This window comes from Camellia sinensis, chromosome 4, assembly GCF_055761805.1.
Source record: "Camellia sinensis isolate YWXY chromosome 4, ASM5576180v1, whole genome shotgun sequence".
Lineage (NCBI taxonomy): Eukaryota > Viridiplantae > Streptophyta > Magnoliopsida > Ericales > Theaceae > Camellia > Camellia sinensis.
Genome location: NC_138964.1, coordinates 89,922,388 through 89,948,097, shown reverse-complemented (window position 1 = coordinate 89,948,097; position 25,710 = coordinate 89,922,388).

The following is a 25,710-nucleotide window of genomic DNA, read 5'->3' as shown; positions in this document are numbered from 1 at the left end:
TCGGAATTTACTGAGTGATTTACTTAGCAATTTACTAGGTAATGTTCTGAGTAATTTACTAAGAATTCAATGAGTAATTTACTGTGATTTTATTGAGTAATTTACCGTGAAATTATGAAAAATTTACTTCGAATTTTCTAAATAATTACTGGGGATTTACTAGGAATTTACTCAGTAATTAATTGACAATTTACTGAATAATTTACTGAGAATTTACTAAGTAATTTACTGAGAATTTACTGGGAATTTGTTGAGAATTTTCTAAGTAATTTACTTTATAATTTACTGAGATTTTTTCGGAAATATATTGATTAATTTAATGAGAATTTACTGAGTAATTAACCGAGTAATTTACTGGGAATTTACTGAGTGATTTACTCAGAATTTACAGAGTAATTTACTTAGCAATTTACTGGGCAATGTTCTGACTAATTTACTGAGATTTTATTGAGTAATTTACCTTGAAATTAGGAAAAATTTATTTCGATTTTTCTAAATAATTTACTGAGGATTTACTAAGAATTTACTGAGTAATTAATTGAGAATTTATTGAATAATTTACTGAGAATTTCTTGGGAATTTATTTAATAATTTACTGAGAATTTACTAAGTAATTTACTGAGAATTTATTTAGAATTTTCTAAGTAATTTATGGATTAATTTACTAGGAATTTACTGAGTGATTTACTTGAAATTTACCGAGTAATTTACTTAGCAATTTACTGGGTAATGTTCTGACTAATTTACTGAGAATTCAATGAGTAATTTACTAAGATTTTATTGAGTAATTTACCATGAAATTAGGAAAAATTTACTTCGATTTTTCTAAATAATTTATTGAGGATTTACTAGGAATTTACTGAGTAATTAATTGAAAATTTACTGAATAATTTACTGAGAATTTCTTGGGAATTTAATTACTAATTTACTGAGAATTTACTGGGAATTTATTGAGAATTTTCTAAGTATTTTACATTATAATTTACTGAGAATTTTTCGGAAATTTACTGAGTAATTTAATGAGAATTTACTGATTAATTTACCGGGTAATTTGCTGGGAATTTACTGAGTGATTTACTCAGAATTTACTTAGCAATTTACAGGGTAATGTTCTGAGTAATTTATTGAGAATTCATTGAGTAATTTACTGAGATTTTATTGAGTAATTTATAGTGAAATTATGAAAAAATTTCTTCGAATTTTCTAAATAATTACTGAGGATTTACTAGGAATTTAATGAGTAATTAATTGAAAATTTACTGAATAATTTACTGAGAATTTCTTGGGAATTTAATTAGTTATTTGCCGAGAATTTACTAAGTAATTTACTTGGAATTTATTCAGAATTTACTAAGTAATTTACTTTATAATTCACTGAGAATTTTCTGGGAATTTACTGAGTAATTTAATTAAAATTTGCTGAGTAATTTATCGAGTAATTTACTCCGAATTTACTGAGTAATTTACTGGGTAATGTTTTGAGTAATTTACTGGGAATTCAATGAGTAATTTACTGAGATTTTATGGAGTAATTTACCGTGAAATTATGAAAAATTTACTGTGAATTTTCTAAATAATTTACTAGGAATTTACTAAGCAATTAATTGAGAATTTTCTGAATAATTTACTGAGAATTTCTTGGAAATTTAATTACTAATTTACTGAGAATTTACTAAGTAATTTACTGAGAATTTATTGAGAATTTTCTAAGTAATTTACTTTATAATTTACTAAGAATTTTCTGGGAATTTACTGAGTAATTTAATGAGAATTTACTGAGTAATTTACCAAGTAATTTACTGGCAATTTATGAGTGATTTACTCGGAATTTACTGAGTACTTTACTTAGCGATTTACGGGGTAATGTTCTGAGTAATTTAGTGAGAATTGAAAGAGTAATTTACTGAGATTTTATTGAGTAATTTATCGTGAAATTATGAAAAATTTACTTCGAATTTTTTAAATAATTTACTGAGGATTTACTAGGAATTTACTGAGTAATTAATTTTGAATTTATTGAATAATTTACTGAGAATTTCTTGGGAATTTAATTAGTAATTTACTGAGAATTTACTAAGTAATTTACTGAGAATTTTCTGGGAATTTATTCAGAATTTTCGAAGTAATTTACTTTATAATTTACTGGAAATTTTCTAGGAATTTACTGAGTAATTTAATGAGAATTTACTGAGTGATTGACTCCGCATTTACTTAGAAATTTACTTAGCAATTTGCTGGGTACTGTTCTGAGTAATTTACTGAGAATTCAATGAGTAATTTACTGAGATTTTATTGAGTAATTTACCGTGAAATTTTGAAAAATTACTTCGAATTTTCTAAATAATTTACTGAGGATTTACTAAGTAATTATTTGAGAATTTACAGAATAATTTAGTGAGAATTTCTTGGGAATTTAATTAGTAATTTACTGAGAATTTACTAAGTAATTTACTGAGAATTTACTGAGAATTTTCTAAGTAATTTACTTTACAATTTACTGAGAATTTTCTGGGAATTTACTGAGTAATTTAATGAGAATTTACCGAGTAATTTACTTGGAATTTACTGAGTGATTTACTCGGAATTTACTGAGTAATTTACTTAGCAATTTACTGGGTAATGTTCTGAGTAATTTACTGAGAATTCAATTAGTAATTTACTGAGATTTTATTGAGTAATTTACCGTGAAATTATGAAAAATTTACTTCCATTTTTCTAAATAACTTACTGAGGATTTACTAGGAATTTTGTAACAACCCTCACTTCATCTTAGTCATGCTCTCATGCATTCATATGATTTTGTCTTGTTAAGCTTGCAATTCAAATCTTGTCTTTGTTTTGCTTAAGTGTTACTGCATGCTTTGTTCCTTGCTTGGTGTGAGTTTAGCCGAGGTCATCCTAAGCCTGTGTCGCACCTTTGAATCTCTTATACCTAGGACTATCTTGGAATCTTTTGGTTAACCTCCAATCGCACCTTGGCATATTGGCCAAGATGTTCATCACCAAGGCCGAGATGTGTATTATCTAGGTCGAGATGTTACCCTTGCACCTAGTGATCTTGTTCCTGGATTGGTATGACCTAGACCGAGGTGTGTCACATCTAAGCCGAGGTGTGGCACAGCTAAGTCAAGTGTTGTCCTTCCTAGCTGAGATCATTGAGACCTTACTTGCCAAAGCCTTGTCCTTGGCCGAGATCATTACCTGCCGGAGTGCCTATGCCATCTTGCTTGTTGAGCACACTTTGTCATAGTCTTTTTTGGGTGGATACTTTGTCATAGTCTTGTCTTTTCGTTCAGTCACCTTTTTGAGAAGAGCCAACCAGCCGATGCCACGTGTCCCAGCAGAGGGTTAAGTCAGTGAGCTGTTGAGAAACACATCATTTTGTATCATATCCTTGTCTTTTAGAGAGAGAGGCTCTAGGGAGAAGAAGAAGTTCTTAGAGAGGGAGTGGTTTTTCCAAGCCTAATCTTTAGAGTTGAAACCGTTTGATTCGTGTTTTGAGGTTAGAATCTTGATTTACTCTTGTTGTTCTTATTGTTCATCTAACTGCATTGCATGATCGAGCACGATTGTAAGCCATGCATTGATTTAAAGTTTGGTTTTAGAAAGAGAAAATGATATTCATGTGTTCTTGAATAAAAGCCTTGTTTGATCCGAAAGCTTGCATCAAGATTCATGTTTTTGTGTTTGTCTTCATAAGATCTTTCAGTATGGGTACCCAGGTCCATGTTTTCGAACTCATCTCATGAAATCCCAGTTTTCGTAATAACAAGTTGTGATTGAGCATTCATGTTTTTCATGTTCTTCATGTTCATGTTCTTCATGTTCTTCAGCAGAGGGAAACCCAGATTTTCCCGACTTCATTTCCTCGAATGTGGCCATCGGGACCACACCTCGGCAAGAAGGTGTGGGACCTCGGCCAAGACCTGGTTGGTACCCATTATGTTTTCTCGAGATGAGAAATAGTGTTTTGTTTTGGACCGACTTAGTTTTGAAGGAATGTCGAGATCATTTGCATTCATATAAAGCTTGTTTGAGAGTGCATTCAATAGACTTTGCCACGTGTTTGTAGGACTTGGACTCTTGCTTTGACCCCGACGTTTGAAGAACTAAGTGAGTGGTACTTTTAATAAAGCTATGTTATAATGTTTTGATAAGCTTTGCTTTGCTTTGTTTTGAAAAGTATTTGATCAAGCATGAATGACTATCCCTATTTTGTGTATCAAGTATTAGCTTTGGTTTGATAACATTCTAGACAAGTCCGTACGTGCTAAGGGACTATAAGCATTTGTAGCACAAGTCCGTACGTGCTAAGGGACTATAAGCATTTGTAGCACAAGTCCGTACGTGCTAAGGGACTATAAGCATTTCTAGCACAAGTCCGTACGTGCTAGGGGACTCTAAGCATTTGTAGCATAAGTCTGTACGTGCTAGGGGACTCTAACTTTTGTAGCACCTTTGATTATGCCATCCCTTGTATCATTGATGCTAGTAAGCATCTCTTGAGACTTGAAAGATTTTTAGATGAACTTGATTTGTCCTTTGATTTCGTACAAGATATGATGTGTTTTGGCTTGATAAAGATTTCGGGTATCATTCATGCAAACCCCTTTATTGATTGTATCATTCACTGAGTATCCAAGCTCACCCTCTCCATATATATGTAGGTGATGAGCAGGACAGCGGTGACGCCTAGATGCATTTGGCATGATGTTTTGGATTCATACTTTTGATAACATCTTGAAGACTATGCTTCTTGGCTTGTGATTCATTGTATTTTGCATATGTCGGCTTGAGAAGCCTTTTGATCAGGATGTATTATGTACTAGTCATTTGTATTCCAGTTGTAAGACCTCGATATGATGTATGTCATTTTATTTGATTTATGCATGACTCTTATGGACTAATTAGAATTAAATTATCGCTTCCGCACATGTAAGCCCCCTATGTATACTCTGTTGGTGTGTGAATCTTTGTAAGTTGGCCTTTGGTAATCTCGGATTACTGGCCATCATGGCACCATTCTACTAGGGGCGGAATGGGGTCGTGACAAATTTACTGAGTAATTAATTGAGAATTTACTGAATAATTTACTGAGAATTTCTTGGGAATTTAATTAGTAATTTACTGAGAATTTACTAAGTAACTTACTGAGAATAAACTAGGAATTTATTGAGAATTTTCTAAGTAATTTACTTCATAATTTACTGGGAATTTACTGAGTAATTTAATGAGAATTTACTAAGTAATTTATCGAGTAATTTACTTGGAATTTACTGAGTGATTTACTCGGAATTTACTGAGTAATTTATTTAGCAATTTACTGGGTAATGTTCTGAGTAATTTACTGAGAATTCAATTAGTAATTTACTGAGATTTTATTGAGTAATTTACCGTGAAATTATGAAAAATTTACTTCGAATTTTCTAAATAATTTTTTGAGTAATTAATTGAGAATTTACTGAATAATTTACTGAGAATTTCTTGGGAATTTAATTAGTAATTTACAGACAATTTACTAAGTAATTTACTGAGAATTTATTGAGAATTTTCTGAGTAATTTACTTTATAATTTACTGAGTAATTTAATGAGAATTTTCTGAGTAATTTACTTTATAATTTACTGAGTAATTTAATGAGAATTTACTGAGTAATTTACCGAGTAATTTACTTGGAATTTACTAAGTGATTTACTCAGAATTTACAGAGTAATTTACTTAGCAATTTACTGAGTAATTTACTGAGAATTCAATGAGCAATTTACTGAGATTTTATTTAGTAATTTACCGTGAAATTATGAAAAATTTACTTCGAATTTTCTAAATAATTTACTGAGGATTTATTAGGAATTTACTGAGTAATTAATTGAGAATTTACTGAATAATTTACTGAGAATTTCTTGGGAATATAATTAGTAATTTACTGGGAATTTATTGAGAATTTTCTAAGTAAATTACTTTATAATTTACGAAGAATTTTCTAGGAATTTACTGAGTAATTTAATGAGAATTTACTGAGTAATTTACCGAGTAATTTACTGGGAATTTACTGAGTGATTTACTCGGAATTTACTGAGTAATTTACTTAGGAATTTATTGGGTAATGTTTTGAGTATTTTACTGAGAATTCAATGAGTAATTTACTGAGATTTTATTGAGTAATTTACCGTGAAATTATGAAAAATTTACTTCAAATTTTCTAAATAATTTGCTGAGGATTTACGAGGAATTTACTAAGTAATTAATTGAGAATTTACTGAGAATTTCTTAGGAATTAATTAGTAATTTACTGAGAATTTACTAAGTAATTTACTGAGAACCTGTTGCGAATTTATTGAAAATTTTCTAAGTAATTTACTTTATAATTTATTGAGAATTTTCTAGAAATTTACTGAGTAATTTAATGAGAATTCACTGAGCAATTTACCGAGTAATTTACTGGGAATTTAGTGAATGATTTACTCGAATTTACTGAGTACTTTACTTAGCAATTTACTAGGTAATGTTCTGAGTAATTTAGTGAGAATTCAAAGAGTAATTTACTGAGATTTTATTTAGTTATTTACCGTGAAATTATGAAAAATTTACTTCAAATTTTCTAAATAATTACTGAGGATTTACTAGGAATTTACTGAGTAATTAATTGAGAATTTACTGAATAATTTACTGAGAATTTCTTAGGAATTTAATTAGTAATTTACTGGAAATTTATTGACAATTTTTTAAGTAATTTACTTTATAATTTACTAAGAATTTTTTGGGAATTTACTGAGTAATTTAATGAGAATTCACTGAGTAATTTACCGAGTAATTTACTGGGAATTTACAGAGTGATTTACTCGAAATTTACTGAGTACTTTACTTAGCAATTTACTGGTTAATGTTCTGAGTAATTTAGTGAGAATTCAATGTGTAATTTACTGAGATTTTATTGAGTAATTTACCGTGAAATTATGAAAAATTTACTTCGAATTTTCTAAATAATTTACTGAGGATTTACTAGGAATTTACTGAGTAATTAATTGAGAATTTACTGAATAATTTACTGAGAATTTCTTGGGAATTTAATTAGTAATTCACTGAGAATTTACTAAGTAATTTACAGAGAATTTACCGGGAATTTATTGAGAATTTTCTAAGTAATTACTTTATAATTTTCTGAGAATTTTATGGGAATTTACTAAGTAATTTAATGAGAATTTACTGAGTAATTTACCGGGAATTTAGTGAATGATTTACTCAGAATTTATTGAGTACTTTACTTAGCAATTTACTAGGTAATGTTCTGAGTAATTTAGTGAGAATTCAATGTGTAATTTACTGAGATTTTATTGAGTAATTTACTGTAAAATTATGAAAAATTTACTTCGAATTTTCTAAATAATTTACTGAGAATTTACTAGGAATTTACTGAGTAATTAATTGAGAATTTACTGAATAATTTACTGAGAATTTCTTGGGAATTTAATTAGTAATTTACTGGGAATTTATTTAGAATTTTCTAAGTAATTTACTTTATAATTTACTGACAATTTTCTGGGAATTTACTGAGTAATTTAATGAGAATTTATTGAGTAATTTACCGAGTAATTTGCTGGGAATTTACAGAGTGATTTACTCAGAATTTACTGAGTAATTTACTTAGCAATTTACTTGGTAATGTTCTGAGTAATTTACTGAGAATTCAATGAGTAATTTACTAAGATTTTATTGAGTAATTTACCGTGAAATTATGAAAAATTTACTTCGAATTTTCTAAATAATTTGCTTAGGATTTACTAGGAATTTACTGAGTAATTAATTGAGAATTTACTGAATAATTTCTTAGGAATTTAATTAGTAGTTTACTAAGAATTTACTGAGAATTTACCGCGAATTTATTGAAAATTTTCTGTAACAACCCTCACTCTACCCTAGTCACGCTTGCATATATTACATGATCTTGTCTTGATATGTTGCATGTTTGCAAACCTTGATTTGTCTTGCTTAAGTGTTTCTCGCATGTTTTGTACCTTGTTTGGTGTGAGTTTAGCCGATGTCATCTTTAGTCTAGAATTTCCTTGGAACCACTTTGTTCGACCTCTACCTTCGCCTTGACATATTGGCCGAGATGTCATTATCTAGGCCGAGGTATTCATCACCAAAGCCGAGATGTGTATTATCTAGGCCCAGATGTTACCTTTGCACCTAAGTGATCTTGTCCTGGAGTGGTATGACCTAGACCGAGGTGTGGCACATCTAGGCCAAGGTGTGGCACAGCTTAGTCAAGTGTTGTCCTTCCTAGCCGAGATCATTACCTGCTGGAGTGCCTATGCCATCTTGCTTGTTGAACACACTTTGTCATAGTCTTGTCTTTTCATTCAGCCACCTTTTTTAGGAGAACCAACCCGGTAGTGCCACGTGTCTCAGCTGAGTGTTAAGTCAGCCAGTAGACCTAGAAATGTATCATTTTGCTATATGTCTTTGTTTGTGAGGAGAGAGAAGCTCTAGAAGAAGAAGAAGAAGTTGTAGAGTGAGAAAGTGGGCTTTCGAGCTTGATTCCTAGAGATCAAACCGTTAGATTCGTGTATTGAGGTTAGATTCTTGATTTACTCTTGTTGTTCTTTATGTTTATCTAGCTGCATTGCACGATCAAACCTGTTCTACACGTCATGCATTGATTTAAAGTTGGTTTTAGAAAGAGAAAGTAGTGTTCATGTGTTCTTGAAGAAAAAGTCTTGTTTGATCCGAAAGTTTGCAAAGAGATTCATGTTTTGTGTTTGTTCTCACAAGATCCTTAAATATGGGTACCCAGGTCCATGTTTTTGAATTCATAGCATGAAACCTTAGATTTTGTAATAGCAGATTATGATCTTTGCATTCATCTTCCTCATGTTCATGTTCTTCATGTTTGTCATGTTCTTCAAGAGAGGGAAACCCAGATTTTCCCGACTTCATTTCCTTGAATGTGGCCATCGAGGCCACACCTCGGCAAGGAGGTGTGGGACCTCGGCCTGGACCTGGTAGTTGCCCAGCATGTTTTCCCGAGATAAGAGATTGTGTTTTGTTTTGATTTGACTTAGTTTTTGAAGAATGTCGAGGTCATTTGCATGCATGAAGACTTGTTTTGAGAAGTGCATTCAATAGATTTTTGCCATGTGTTTGTAGGACTTGGACTTGCCTTGACCCTGACATTTGAAGAACCATGTGAGTGGTATTTTTAATAAAGTTATGTTATTAAGTTTTGATAAAGTTTTGCCTTGCTTGTTTTGGAAAAGTATTTGTTAAGCATGAATGACTATCCCTATTTTCTGTATCAAGTACTAGCTTTGGTTTTGACAATCTTTGAAAAGTCCGTACGTGCTAGGGGACTATAAGCATTTGTAGCACAATCTTGAAAAGTCTGTACGTGCTAGGGGACTATAAGCATTTGTAGCACAATCTTTGAAAGTTCATACGTGCTAGGGGACTATAAGCATTTGTAGCACAATCTTGAAAAGTCCGTACGTGCTAGGGGACTATAAGCATTTGTAGCACAACCTTTGTTAATGTCTTCCCTTGGAACTAGAAAGCCTTGAAGACTTAAATTATTGAGACTTGAAGGATTTGCTAGATAACCTTGATTTGCCTTGGATTTTGTACAAGATGTGATGTGCTTTGATTTGATAGAGATTTCGGATATCATTCATGCAAACCCCTTTATTATTTATACCATTCACTGAGTATCCAAGCTCACTCCTCTCTATATATATGTAGGTGACGAGCAGGACGGCGGTGACGCCTAGATGTACTTGCCACTTGTTTTGGATTATGCACTTTTGACGCATCTTGAAGATTATGCTTCTTAGTTGTATTTTATTGTATTTTGTATTTGATGGCTGAGAAGCCTTTTGGTCAAGATGTATTCTTTTGTATTTCATTTGGCTGTATTAAAGCTACGTAAGAATGTATGCCATTCCATTTAACTTATGCACAGCTCTTATGGACTAATTAAATTGTATTTATTGCTTCCGCACTTGTTAGCCCCATATGTATTACTCTGATTGTGCGTGAATTTTGAAGGCTGGCCATTGGTAATCTCAGATTACTGACCATCATGGCACCATTCTACTAGGGGCAGAATGGGGTCGTGACATTTTCTAAGTAATTTACTTTATAATTTACTGAAAAATTTCTGGGAATTTACTAAGTAATTTAATGAGAATTTACTGAGTAATTTACCGAGTAATTTACTGGGAATTTAGTGAATGATTTACTCAGAATTTACTGAGTACTTTACTTAGCAATTTACTGGGTAATGTTCTAAGTAATTTAGTGAGAATTCAAAGAGTAATTGACTGAGATTTTATTGATTAATTTACCGTGAAATTATAAAAAATTTGCTTCGAATTTTCTAAATAATTACTGAGGATTTACTAGGAATTTACTGAGTAATTAATTGAGAATTTACTAAATAATTTACTAAGAATTTCTTGGGAATTTAATTAATAATTTACTGGGAATTTATTGAGAATTTTCTAAGTAATTTACTTTATAATTTACTAAGAATTTTCTGGGAATTTACTGAGTAATTTAATAAGAATTCACTGAGTAATTTATCGAGTAATTTACTGGGAATTTACAGAGTGATTTACCCGGAATTTACTGAGTACTTTACTTAGCAATTTACTGGGTAATGTTCAGAGTAATTTACTGAGAATTCAATGAGTAATTTACTGAGATTTTATTGAGTAATTTACCGTGAAATTATGAAAAATTTACTTCGAAATTTCTAAATAATTTACTGAGAATTTACTAATTTACAAAGTAATTAATTAAGAATTTACTGAATAATTTACTGAGAATTTCTTGGGAATTTAATTAGTAATTAACTACTGAGAATTTACAGAGTAATTTACTGAGAATTTACTGCGAATTTTTTGAGAATTTTCTAAGTAATTACTTTATAATTTTTTGAGAATTTTCTGAGAATTTACTAAATAATTTAATGAGAATTTATTGAGTAATTTACTGGGAATTTAGTGAATGATTTACTCAGAATTTACTGAGTACTTTACTTAGCAATTTACTGGGTAATGTTCTGAGTAATTTAGTTAGAATTCAAAGAGTAATTTACTGAGAATTTATTGAGTAATTTACCGTGAAATTATGAAAAATTTACTTCGAATTTTCTAAATAATTACTGAGGATTTACGAGGATTTTACTAAGTAATTAATTGAGAATTTACTGAATAATTTACAGAGAATTTCTTGGCAATTTAATTAGTAATTTACTGAGAATTTATTGAGAATTTTCTAAGTGATTTACTTTATAATTTACTGATAATTTTCTACGAATTTACTGAGTAATTTAAAAGAATTTACTTAGTAATTTACCGAGTAATATACTGGGAATTTACTGAGTGATTTACTCGAAATTTACTGAGTACTTTACTTAGCAATTTACTTGGTAATGTTCTGAGTAATAAAGTGAGAAATCAATGAGTAATTTACTGTGATTTTATTGAGTAATTTACCGTGAAATTATGAAAAATTTACTTCAATTTTTCAAAATAATTTACTGAGGATTTACTAGGAATTTAATGAGTAATTAATTGAGAATTTACTAAATAATTTAATGAGAATATCTTAGGAATTTAATTAGTAATTTACTGAGAATTTACTAAATAATTTACTGGGAATTTATTGAGAATTTTCTAAGTAATTTACTTTATGTTTTACTGAGAATTTTCTGAGAATTTGCCGAGTAATTTAATGAGAATTTACTAAGTAATTTACCGAGTAATTTATTGGGAATTTACTGAGTGATTTACCCCGAATTTACTTAGTAATTTACTGGATAAGGTTCTGCGTAATTTACTGGGAATTCAATGAGTAATTTACTGAGATTTTATTGAGTAATTTACCGTTAAATTATGAAAAAATTACTTCAAATTTTCTAAATAATTACTGAGGATTTACTAGGACTTTACTGAGTAATTAATTGAGAATTTATTGAATAATTTACTGAGAATTTCTTGGGAATTTAATTAGTAATTTATTGAGAATTTTCTAAGTAATTTACGGAGAATTTACTGGGAATTTATTGAGAATTTTCTAAGTAATTTACTTTATAATTTACTGAGAATTTTTTGGAAATTTACTGAGTGATTTAATGATTATTTACTGAGTGATTTACTCGGAATTTACTGAGTACTTTACTAAGCAATTTTCTGGGTAATGTTCTGAGTAATTTACTGAGAATTTAATGAGTAATTTACTGAGATTTTATTGAGTAATTTACCGTAAAATTATGAAAAATTTACTTCAAATTTTCTAAATAATTTACTGAATAATTTACTGAGAATTTCTTGCGAATTTAATTAGTAATTTACTGAGAATTTACTAAGTAATTTACTGAGAATTTACTGGGAATTTTCGTGGAATTTACAAAGTAATTTAATGAGAATTTACTGAGTAATTTACGGGGAATTTACTGAGTGATTTACTCCGAATTTACTTAGTAATTTACTTAGCAATTTACTGGGTAATGTTATGAGTAATTTACTAAGAATTCAATGAGCAATTTACTGAGATTTTATTGAGTAATTTACCGTTAAATTATGAAAAATTTACTTCGAATTTTCTAAATAATTACTGAGGACTTACTGAGAATTTACTGAGTAATTAACTGAGAATTTACTGAATAATTTACTGAAAATTTCTTGGGAATTTAATTACTAATTTACTGAGAATTTACTGTGAATTTTTTGAGAATTTCCTTAGTAATTTAATTTATAATTTTTGGGAATTTACTAAGTATTTGAATGAGAATTTACTGAGTAATTTACCGAGTAATTTACTGGGAATTTACTGAGTGATTTACTCGGAATTTACTGAGTAATTTACTTAGCAATTTACTGGGTAATGTTCAGAGTAATTTACTGAGAATTCAATGAGTAATTTACTGAGATTTTATTGAGTAATTTATAGTGAAATTAAAAAAAATTTACTTCGAATTTTCTAAATAATTTGCCGAGGATTAGTAGGAATTTACTGAGTAATTAATTGAGAATTTACTGTATAATTTACTGAGAATTTCTAGGGAATTTAATTAGTAATTTACTGAGAATTTACTAAGTAATTTACTGAGAATTTACTGGGAATTTATTGAGAATTTTCTAAGTAATTTACTTTATAATTTGCTGAGAATTTTCGAGGAATTTACTGAGTAATCTAATGAGAATTCACTGAGTAATTTACCGAGTAATTTACCGAGAATTTAGTGAATGATTTACTCGGAATTTACTGAGTACTTTACTTAGCAATTTACTGGGTAATGTTCTGAGTAATTTAGTGAGAATTCAAAGAGTAATTTACTGAGATTTTATTGAGTAATTTACCGTTAAATTATGAAAAAATTAATTCAAAATTTCTAAATAATTCTTGAGGATTTACTAGGAATTTACTGAGTAATTAATTGAGAAGTTACTGAATAATTTACTGAGAATTTCTTGGGAATTTAATTATTAATTTTCTGGAAATTTATTGAGAATTTTCTAAGTAATTTACTTTATAATTTACTGAGAATTTTCTGGGAATTTACTGAGTAATTTAATGAGAATTTACTGTGTAATTTACCGAGTAATTTATTGGGAATTTACTGAGTGATTTACTCAGAATTTACTGAGTACTTTACTTAGCAATTTACTAGGTAATGTTCTGAGTAATTTAGTGAGAATTCAACGAGTAATTTACTGAGATTTTATTGAGTAATTTACCATGAAATTATGAAAAATTTATTTAGAATTTTCTAAATAATTTACTGAGGATTTACTAGAAATTTACTGAGTAATTAATTGAGAATTTGCTGAATAATTTACTAAGAATTTCTTGGGAATTCAATTAGTAATTTACTGAGAATTTACTGGAAATTTATTGAGAATTTTCTAAGTAATTTACTTTATAATTTGTTGAGAATTTTTCGGGAATTTACTGAGTAATTTAATGAGAATTTACTGATTAATTTGCCGAGTAATTTACTGGAAATTTACTGAGTGATTTAATCTGAATTTACTTTGTACCTTACTTAGCAATTTACTGGGTAATGCTCTGAGTAATTTACTGAGATTTTATTGAGTAATTTACCGTGAAATTATGAAAAATTTACTTCGAATTTTCTAAATAATTTACTGAGGAGTTACTAGGAATTTAATTAGTAAGTATTTGGAATTTACTGAATAATTTAGTGAGAATTTCTTGGGAATTTAATTTGTAATTTACTGAGAATTTACTAAGTAATTTACTGAGAATTTATTGGGAATTTATTGAGAATTTTCTAAGTAATTTACTTTATAATTTGCTGAGAATTTTCGGGAATTTACTGAGTAATCTAATGAGAATTCACTGAGTAATTTACCGAGTAATTTACCGAGAATTTAGTGAATGATTTACTCAGAATTTACTGAGTACTTTACTTAGCAATTTACTGGGTAATGTTCTGAGTAATTTAGTGAGAATTCAAAGAGTAATTTACTGAGATTTTATTGAGTAACTTACCGTGAAATTATGAAAAATTTACTTCGAATTTTCTAAATAATTCCTGAGGTTTTACTAGGAATTTACAGAGTAAATAATTGAAAAGTTATTGAATAATTTACTGAGAATTTTTTGGAAATTTAATTAGTAATTTACTGGGAATTTATTGAGAATTTTCTAAGTAATTTACTTTATAATTTACTAAGAATTTTCTGGGAATTTACTGAGTAATTTAATGAGAATTTACTGTGTAATTTATCGAGTAATATACTGGGAATTTACTGAGTGATTTACTCAGAATTTACTGAGTACCTTACTTAGCAATTTACTGGGTAATGTTCTGAGTAATTTAGTGAGGATTCAATGAGTAATTTACTGAGATTTTATTGAGTAATTTACCGTGAAATTATGAAAAATTTACTTCGAATTTTCTAAATAATTTACTGAGGATTTACTAGGAATTTACTGAGTAATTAATTGAGAATTTGCTGAATAATTTACTAAGCATTTCTTGGGAATTCAAGTAGTAATTTACTGAGAATTTAATACGTAATTTACTGAGAATTTACTGGAAATTTATTGAGAATTTTCTAAGTAATTTACTTTATAATTTTTTGAGAATTTTCTGGGAATTTACTGAGTAATTTAATGAGAATTTACTGAGTAATTTAATGAGAATTTACTGAGTAATTCACTGAGTAATTTACTGGAAATTTATTGAGTGATTTATTCTGAATTTACTGAGTACTTTACTTAGCAATTTACTGGGTCATGTTCTGAGTAATTTACTGAGATTTTATTGAGTAATTTACCGTGAAATTATGAAAAATTTACTTCAAATTTTCTAAATAATTTACTGAGGAGTTACTAGGAATTTAATTAGTAAGTAATTGAGAATTCACTGAATAATTTAGTGAGAATTTCTTGGGAATTTAATTAGTAATTTACTGAGAATTTACTAAGTAATTTACTGAGAATTTACTGGGAATTTATTGAGAATTTTCTAAGTAATTTACTTTATAATTTACTGAGAATTTTCTGGAAATTTGCTGAGTCATTTACCAAGTAATTTACTAGGAATTTACTGAGAGATTTACTCGAAATTTACTGAGTAATTTACTTAGCAATTTACTGGGTAATGTTCTGAGTAATTTACCAAGAATTCAATGAGTAATTTACTGAGATTTTATTGAGTAATTTACCGTGAAATTATGAAAAATTTATTTCGAATTTTCTGAATAATTTATTGAGGATTCACTTGGAATTTACTGAGTAATTAATTGAAAATTTACTGAATAATTTACTGAGAATTTCTTGGGAATTTAACTAGTAATTCACTGAGAATTTACCAAGTAATTTACTGAGAATGTACTGGGAAATTATTGAGAATTTTCTAAGTAATTTATTTATAATTTACTGTGAATTTTCAGCGAATTTACTAAGTAATTTAATTCGAATTTACTGAGTAATTTTCCGAGTAATTTACTGGGAATTTACTGAGTGATTTATTCGGAATTTACTGAATACTTTACTTAGCAATTTATTGGGTAATGTTCTGAGTAATTTAGTGAGAATTCAAAGAGTAATTTACTGAGTTTTTATTAAGTAATTTACCGTGAAATTATGAAAATTTTACTTCGAATTTTCTAAATAATTACTGAGGATTTAATAGGAATTTACTGAGGAATTAATTGAGAATTTACTGAATAATTTACTGAGAATTTCTTGGGAATTTAATTAGTAATTTACTGACAATTTACTAAGTAATTTGCTGAGAATTTACTGGGAATTTATTGAGAATTTTCTAAGTAATTTACTTTATAATTTACTGAGAATTTTCTGGGAATTTACTGAGTAATTTAATGCCAATTTATTGAGTAATTTACCGAGTAATTTACTGGAAATTTACTGAGTGATTTAATCTGAATTTACTGAGTACTTTACTTACCAATTTACTGGGAAATGTTCTCAGTAATTTACTGAGAATTCAATGAGTAATTTACTGAGATTTTATTGAGTAATTTACCGTGAAATTAGGAAAAATTTACTTCGAATTTTCAAAATAATTTTCTGAGGAGTTACTAGGAATTTAATTAGTTAGTAATTGAGAATTTTCTGAATAATTTAGTGAGAATTTCTCGGGAATTTAATTAGTAATTTACTGAGAATTTACTGGGAATTTATTGAGAATTTTCTAAGTAATTTACTTTATAATTTACTGAGAATTTTCTGGAAGTTTGCTGAGTCATTTACCGAGTAATTTACTAGGAATTTACTGAGAGATTTACTCAAAATTTACTAAGTAATTTACTTCGCAATTTACTGGATAATGTTCTGAGTAATTTACCAAAAATTCAATGAGTAATTTACTGAGATTTTATTGAGTAATTTACCGTGAAATTATGAAAAATTTATTTCGAATTTTCTGAATAATTTACTACGGATTTACTAGGAATTTACTGAGTAATTAATTGAGAATTTACCGAATAATTTACTGAGAATTTCTTGGGAATTTAATTAGTAATTCACTGAGAATTTACCAAGTAATTTACTGAGAATGTACTGGGAATTTATTGAGAATTTTCTAAGTAATTTAATTCGAATTTACTGAGTAATTTTCCGAGTAATGTACTGAAAATTTACTGAGTGATTTATTCAGAATTTACTGAGTACTTTACTTAGCAATTTACTGGGTAATGTTCTGAGTAATTTAGTGAGAATTCAAAGAGCAATTTACTGAGTTTTTATTAAGAAATTTACCGTGAAATTATGAAAAATTTGCTTCAAATTTTCTAAATAATTACTGAGGATTTACTAGGAATTTACTGAGGAATTAATTGAGAATTTACTGAATAATTTACTGAGAATTTCTTGGGAATTTAATTAGTCATTTTGTAATACCCCTGTTCCGTAATATGCCAATTGGTCCTTAAACTGAGTATGATTATGTGTTTACCATGATTTTATGTGCCATTAGGTGGATATATGTGATTTTGAAGTTTAATCTGTTCACCGTAGGAATATCTGTTTGAATAATCAGCTTTGGAAATTTAATTGAGGGCCTTATCGGCCATAGAACCCGAAATTGATTACGCCATTGTGATTGGCATAATTTTTAGAGCCTACGGTGAAATTTAATCGAAAAATTGGTTCGGGCCAGATTAAATTGAATTATTTAATGGCATTGTGCTCAAATTGTTTAATATCTTAAATGTGGCTAGTGGGGCTTCTTGTATTTGAGCACTACACTCCTCATTCTCTCATATACCTTCATTTTTGGCTGATCAAACTCTAAGAAAGGGGGGAGGTCGGCTGTTAGAGAGAGAGAGGGAGAAAGTTGTGTAATTTTGGCCCAAGGCTACGAATTTGAAGTCCAACTCAAGAACTGACCATAGATTGAGCTTCTAGGTAAGTGATTGTTTATGAATTCTTGAGTTTGAACTTGTGATTTTGTGAATTAAAGGTTAATTGGTGATCAAGAACAAGAGTTGTACTCTAGTTGATGGAATTGAAGTTAAAATGCACATGCATGTATAGAATCACCATGGTTTTGCATAATCAAGCATGTATATGAGTGTTAAATCCTACATGCAAGCATGTTTTTGTTGTGTTCCATGAGAATGAACACCATTTGCATTGATTGGAATAGAAATGGAGTCAAGAATTGACATGCATGCATGATTGATGAAGATATGAAACTTAAATGCATGAATTTAATGTATTGGAAGTGAGTTGGTATAAGTTGGGTTTGCATGTGATTGATTCATGGGAATTGAGTTTCAATATGTGGTAATTTAGTGTCTATATCATGTTAGTACACATATATATGAAGTTTGAGCCGAAATCATGCATTTGGGGCCCTTGAATTCGATGTTGGAACTCAAGAACACAGTTCTGGGTTTTCCAGAATTTCGATGTCCGCTCGAGCGGGGTAATGGCCGCTCGAGCGGGAAAATCGTGCTCCCAGCATTTTTGCAGAGTTGGATGTCCGCTCGAGCGGGGAATATCACGCTCAAGCGTGGAATTTTGTAGACAGGCCTTCCGCTCGAGCGCCCTATTTAACGCTCGAGCGTAATTTTCATGCAACCAGTACTTTTGCAGGCCTTAAGGGTCCGCTCGAGCGGATAAGTCGACGCTCGAGCGGGGACCCTATTTTCTGAAATTTTGTTTATGCGTTCTGTGTTTCGTTTTCCGTTCTCTTTCACTTGTAAGTACTCTTAGGCATATGTTAAACCTTGTAAATGAGTTATTGAGATAAAAATAAAGCCTAAAGAGGAATATGTGAATTAAAGAACGGATTGAACGGTTAGTGACCCTTTTGTACTCATGAAATGTGTAGGATCAAGCTCAAGGGCGCATCCACAAACCGATCACTGTGAGTAATATCAATATTTGAAAGCTTGTCAAATGTCCAATTGTTATTCCCCTATAAACTCTATAAGTTGTTAATTGGGATTGTGGACAAAAGTCCGACAGGAGTAAATGAATGGACCGAAGGTCGTTTTGATAGGAATGGACCGAAGGTCGTTTTGGTATAAATGGACCGAAGGTCGTTTGATAAGAACGAATGGACCGAAGGTCGTTTTGATGTAAATGAATGGACCGAAGGTCGTTTTGATAGGAATGGACCGAAGGTCGTTTTGGTATAAATGGACCGAAGGTCGTTTGATAAGAACGAATGGACCGAAGGTCGTTTTGATGTAAATGAATGGACCAAGGGTCATTTCGATAAGAATGAATGGACCAAAGGTCATTTTGATGGAAATGAATGGACCAAAGGTCGTTTTGACATGAATGAGTGGGCCGAAGGCCGTTTTGGTATGAAAGAGTGGGCCAAAGGCCGTTTTGACATAAAAGAGTGGGCCAAAGGCCGTTTCGCCATGAATGGAAATCCGAATGGGCCGAAGGCCAGAATGTTTAGAACTACAGTTACTTGTTTTGAATTTCGTATAGTTATATATATGCGTTAAATAGAAGTAAGAATTGGGCCCAAGGCCGTTTAGAGCATGTTGTTCTACATATTGTTATGTAACTGCTATATTTGATATTATTCACTGGGCTATCGCTCACGCTCATTCATGTGTTTGTAGGTGAGCCAAGGGAAGTCCAAACCCAGCCCCAGTGAAGTCTGCTAGGATAAATCCGAGTTTTGAGGAAGTCAGCCTTGCGTCTCACTCTTGAGACTTACCCTTGCCTTTAGCTATGTATTTATGTTTTGTCTTGCCGGTAGGGACTTTATGTAATTATGTAAATGGTCTGTCATAGGTTGACTCGTTTTGGATGATCCTGTTTGTAATGAATTCTGTAAAACTGTACTTTTGAACTGTGGGTTATTAACGTAACTAAATGTGGTCTGTTATGTGCATATAAGCACGGCTCTATGGACAAACTTTTTATTTATTGCTTCCGTCTGGCCCCTTTTCTCTGACAAGATATGTCTGTTTTGGTCTGAGGCCGTAGGTAATCCCAGGATTACTGGCCGGTTATGTCCTTAACCCATAGGGGCGGGTTCGGGTCATGACACATTTATTGACAATTTACTAAGTAATTTGCTGAGAATTTACTGGGAATTTATTGAGAATTTTCTAAGTAATTTACTTTATAATTTAATGAGAATTTTCTAGGAATTTACTGAGTAATTTAATGAGAAGTTACTGAGTAATTTACCGGGTAATTTATTGAAAATTTACTGAGTGATTTAATTTGAATTTACTGAGTACTTTACTTAGCAATTTACTGGGTAATGTTCTGAGTAATTTACTAAGAATTCAATGAGTAATTTACTGAGATTTTCTTGAGTAATTTACCGTGAAATTATGAAAAATTTGCTTCGAATTTTCTAAATAATTTACTGAGGAGTTACTAGGAATTTACTTAGTAAGTAATTGAGAATTTACTGAATAATTTAGTGAGAATTTCCAGCGAATTTAATTAGTAATTTACTGAGAATTTACTAAGTAATTTATTGAGAATTTACTGGGAATTTTTTGAGAATTTTCTAAGTAATTTACTTTATAATTTACTGAGAATTTTCTGGGAATTTACTGAGTAATTTACTGGAAATTTGCTGAGTACTTTACTTAGCAATTTACTAGGTAATGTTCTGAGTAATTTACTGAGAATTCAATGAGTAATTTACTTAGATTTTATTGAGTAATTTACCGTGAAATTATGAAAAATTTACTTCGAATTTTCTAAATAATTTACTGAGGAGTTACTAGGAATTTACTTAGTAAATAATTGAGAATTTACTGAATAATTTACTGAGAATTTCTTGGGAATTTAATTAGTAATTTATTGAGAATTTACTCACAAATTTTCTGAGAATTTACTAGGAATTTATTGAGAATTTTCTAAGTAATTTACTTTATAATTTACTGAGAATTTTTTGGGAATTTACTGAGTAATTTAATGAGAATTTACTGAGTAATTTACCGAGTAATTTATTGGAAATTTACTGAGTACTTTACTTAGTAATTTACTGGGTAATGTTCTGAGTAATTTACTGAGAACTCAATGAGTAATTTACTGAGATTTTATTGAGTAGTTTACCGTGAAATTATGAAAAATTTACTTCGAATTTTCTAAATAATTTATTGAGGAGTTACTAAGAATTTACTTAGTAAGTAATTGAGAATTTACTGAATAATTTAGTGAGAATTTCTAGCGAATTTAATTAGTAATTTTCTGAGAATTTACTAAGTAATTTATTGAGAATTTACTGGGAATTTATTGAGAATTTTCTAAGTAATTTACTTTATAATTTACAAAGAATTTTCTGGGAATTTACTAAGCAATTTAATGAGAATTTACTGAGTAATTTACCGAGTAATTTACTGGAAATTTGCTGAGTGATTTTATCTGAATTTACTGAGTACTTTACTTAGCAATTTACTGGGTAATGTTCTGAGTAATTTAGTGAGAATTCAATGAGTAATTTACTAAGACTTTATTGAGTAATTTACCGTGAAATTATGAAAAATTTACTTCGAATTTTCTAAATAATTTACTGAGGAGTTACTAGGAATTTACTTAGTAAATAATTGAGAATTTACTGAATAATTTAGTGAGAATTTCTTGGGAATTGAATTAGTAATTTACTGAGAATTTACTAAGTAATTTTCTGAGAATTTACTGGGAATTTATTGAGAATTTTCTAAGTAATTTACTTTATAACTTACTGAGAATTTTTTGAGAATTTACTGAGTAATTTAATGAGAATTTACTGAGTAATTTACCGAGTAATTTACTGGAAATTTACTGAGTGATTTAATCTGAATTTACCGAGTACTTTACTAAGCAATTTACTGGGTAATGTTCTGAGTAATTTAGTGAGAATTCAATGAGTAATTTACTGAGATTTTATTGAGTAATTTACCGTGAAATTATGAAAAATTTACTTCGAATTTTCTAAATAATTTACTGAGGAGTTACGAGGAATTTACTTAGTAAATAATTGAGAATTTACAGAATAATTTAGTGAGAATTTCTAGCGAATTTAATTAGTAATTTATTGAGAATTTACTAAGTAATTTACTGGCAATTTATTGAGAATTTTCTAAGTAATTTACTTTATAATTTACTGAGAATTTTCTGGGAATTTACTGAGTAATTTTATGAGAATTTACGGAGTAATTTACCGAGTAATTTTTTGAGAATTTACTAAGTGATTTACTCTGAATTTACTTTGTAATTTGCTTAGCAATTTACTGGGTAATGTTCTGACTAATTTAGTGAGAATTCAATGAGTAATTTACTGAGATTTTATTGAGTAATTTATCGTGAAATTATGAAAAATTTACTTGATTTTTCTAAATAATTACTGTGGATTTACTAGGAATTTACTAAGTAATTAATTGAGAATTTACTAAATAATTTAGTGAGAATTTCTTTGGAATTTAATTAGTAATTTACTGAGAATTTGCTAAATAATTTACTAAGAATTTACTGGGAATTTATTGAGAATTTTCTAAGTAATTTACTTTATGTTTTACTGAGAATTTTTTGGAAATTTACTGAGTAATTTAATGAGAATTTACTGAGTAATTTACTGAGTAATTTACTGGGAATTTACTGAGTGATTTACTCTGAATTTACTTAGTAATTTACTTAGCAATTTACTAAGTAATGTTCTGAGTAATTTACAGAGAATTCAATGAGTAATTTACTGAGATTTTATTGAGTATTTTACCGTGAAATTATGAAAAATTTACTTCGAATTTTCTAAATAATTTACTAAGGATTTACTAGGAATTTACTGAGTAATTAACTGAGAATTTACGGAATAATTTGCTAAGAATTTGTTGGGAATTTAATTAGTAATTCACTGAAAATTTACTAAGTAATTTACTGAGAATGTACTGGAAATTTATTGAGAATTTTCAAAGTAATTTACTTTATAATTGACTGAGAATTTTCTGTGAATTTACTAAGTGATTTACTCGGAATTTACTGAGTGATTTACTCCGAATTTACTTAGTAATTTACTTAGCGATTTACTGGGTAATGTTTTGAGTAATTTACTGAGAATTCAATGAGTAATTTACTGATATTTTATTAAGTAATTTTCTGTGAAATTATGAAAAATTTACTTCGAATTTTCTAAATAATTACTGAGGATTTACTGAGAATTTATTGAGTAATTAATCAAGAATTTAATGAATAATTCACTGAGAATTTCTTGGGAATTTAATTACTAATTTACTGAGAATTTACTAAGTAATTTACTGAGAATTTACTGCGAATTTATTCAGAATTTTCTTAGTAATTTACTTTATAATTTTTTGGGAATTTACTAAGTAATTTAATGAGAATTTACTGAGTAATTTACCGAGTAATTTACTGGGAATTTACTGAGTGATTTACTAAGAATTTACTAAGTAATTTACATAGCAATTTACTGGGTAATATTCTGAGTAATTTACTGAGAAGTCAATGAGTAATTTACTGAGATTTTATTGAGTAATTTACAGTGAAATTGAGAAAAATTTACTTCGAATTTTCTAAATAATTTGCTGAGGATTTACTAGGAATTTACTGAGTAATTAATTGAGAATTTACTGAATAATTTACGGAGAATTTCTTGGGAATTTCATTAGTAATTTACTGAGAATGTACTAAGTAATTTACTGAGAATTTACAGAGAATTTATTGAGAATTTTCTAAGTAATTTACTTTATAATTTACTGAGAATTTTCGGGGAATTTACTAAGTAATTTAATGAGAATTTACTGAGTAATTTACCGGGAATTTAGTGAATGATTTACTCGAAATTTACTTAGTACTTTACTTAGCAATTTACTAGGTAATGTTCTGAGTAATTTAGTGAGAATTCAAAGAGTAATTTACAGAGATTTTATTGAGTAGTTACCATGAAATTATGAAAAATTTACTTCAAATTTTCTAAATAATTCCTGAGGATTTACTAGGAATTTACTGAGTAATTAATTGATAATTTACTGAATAATTTACTGAGAATTTCTTCGGAATTTAATTAGTAATTTTCTGGGAATTTATTGAGAATTTTCTAAGTAATTTACTTTATAATTTACTGAGAATTTTCTAGGAATTTACTGAGTAATTTAATGAGAATTTATTGTGTAATTTACCGAGTAATTTACTAGAATTTACTAAGTGATTTACTCAGAATTTACTGAGTACTTTACTTAGCAATTTACTGGGTATTGTTCTCAGTAATTTACTGAGAATTCAATGAGTAATTTACAAAGATTTTATTGACTGTTTTACCGTGAAATTATGAAAAATTTACTTCAAATTTTCTAAATAATTTATTGAGGATTTACTAGGAATTTACTGAGTAATTAATTGAGAATTTGCTGAATAATTTACTGAGAATTTATTGGGAATTCAATTAGTAATTTACTGAGAATTTACTACATAATTTACTGAGAATTTACTGGGAATTTATTGAGAATTTTCTAGGTAATTTACTTTATAATTTATTGAGAATTTTCTGGGAATTTACTGAGTAATTTAATGAGAATTTACTGAGCAATTTACCGAGTAATTTACTGGAAATTTACTGAGTGATTTAATCTAAATTTACTGAGTACTTTACTTACCAATTTACTGTGTAATGTTCTGAGTAATTTACTGAGAATTCAATGAGTAATTTTGTCACGCCCCCAAACCGCCCCTAGTAGTTTGGTGCCGTGATGGCCAGTAACCCGAGGTTACCGAAGGCCATCTTACAAAAATCACACACAATCAGAGTATGAAATATGGGGCTTACAAGAGCGGAAGCAAAATATACATATAAAACTGAGTGGTCCATGAGAGCCGTGCATAAGTCCAATGGAATGTCATACATCAAACATCTTTACAAGTCTTACAATTTAGATACAACAAGAATGAGATACAAAATACATCCTGACCAAAAGGCTTCTCAAGCCGACATATGGCAAACCAACAAAAGAAAACATAAGCCGAGAAGCATAATCTTCAAGACGATGCAAAACGCAAATCCAAAACATGTCGGCAATGCGCCCAAAACACATCGGCAACACGCCTAGGCCTCAATGCCTTCTTGTTCATCACCTACATATATATAGAGAGGGTGAGCTTGGATACTCAGTGAATGATATTAGAAATAAAGGTTTTGCATGATTGATATCCAAGATTTCTTACAAAACAATACATAGTATACTTTACAATCAAGGGAAAAGTCAAGTTCATTTGCCGGCTTTCAAGTTCCTTGGATGTTAATAACATCTACTTATTTCAAGGGGTGATGACATATCAAGACAAGAGTGCAGTTGCATTATAGTCCCCTGCAACTAAGGACTTTCAAGACAAGCTGTGCTGCGAAAGTTTAGAGTCCTCTAGCACTAAGGACTGTCAAGACAAGCTGTGCTGCGAAAGTTTAGAGTCCTCTAGCACTAAGGACTGTCGAAAGTTTAGAGTCCTCTAGCACTAAGGACTGTCAAGACAAGCTGTGCTGCGAAAGTTTAGAGTCCTCTAGCACTAAGGACTGTCAAGACAAGAGTGCAGTTGCATTATAGTCCCCTGCAGCTAAGGACTTCAAGAATGTCATCAAAACAAGATAGTGCTTGATATACAATTAGGGATAGTCATTCATGCTAAATCAAATACTTTTCAAGACAAGGCAAAACAAGATTTATCAAAACAAGTGTAACATAGCTTTATTAAAAATACCACTCACTTAATTCTTCAAACGTCGGGGTCAAGCAAGGTC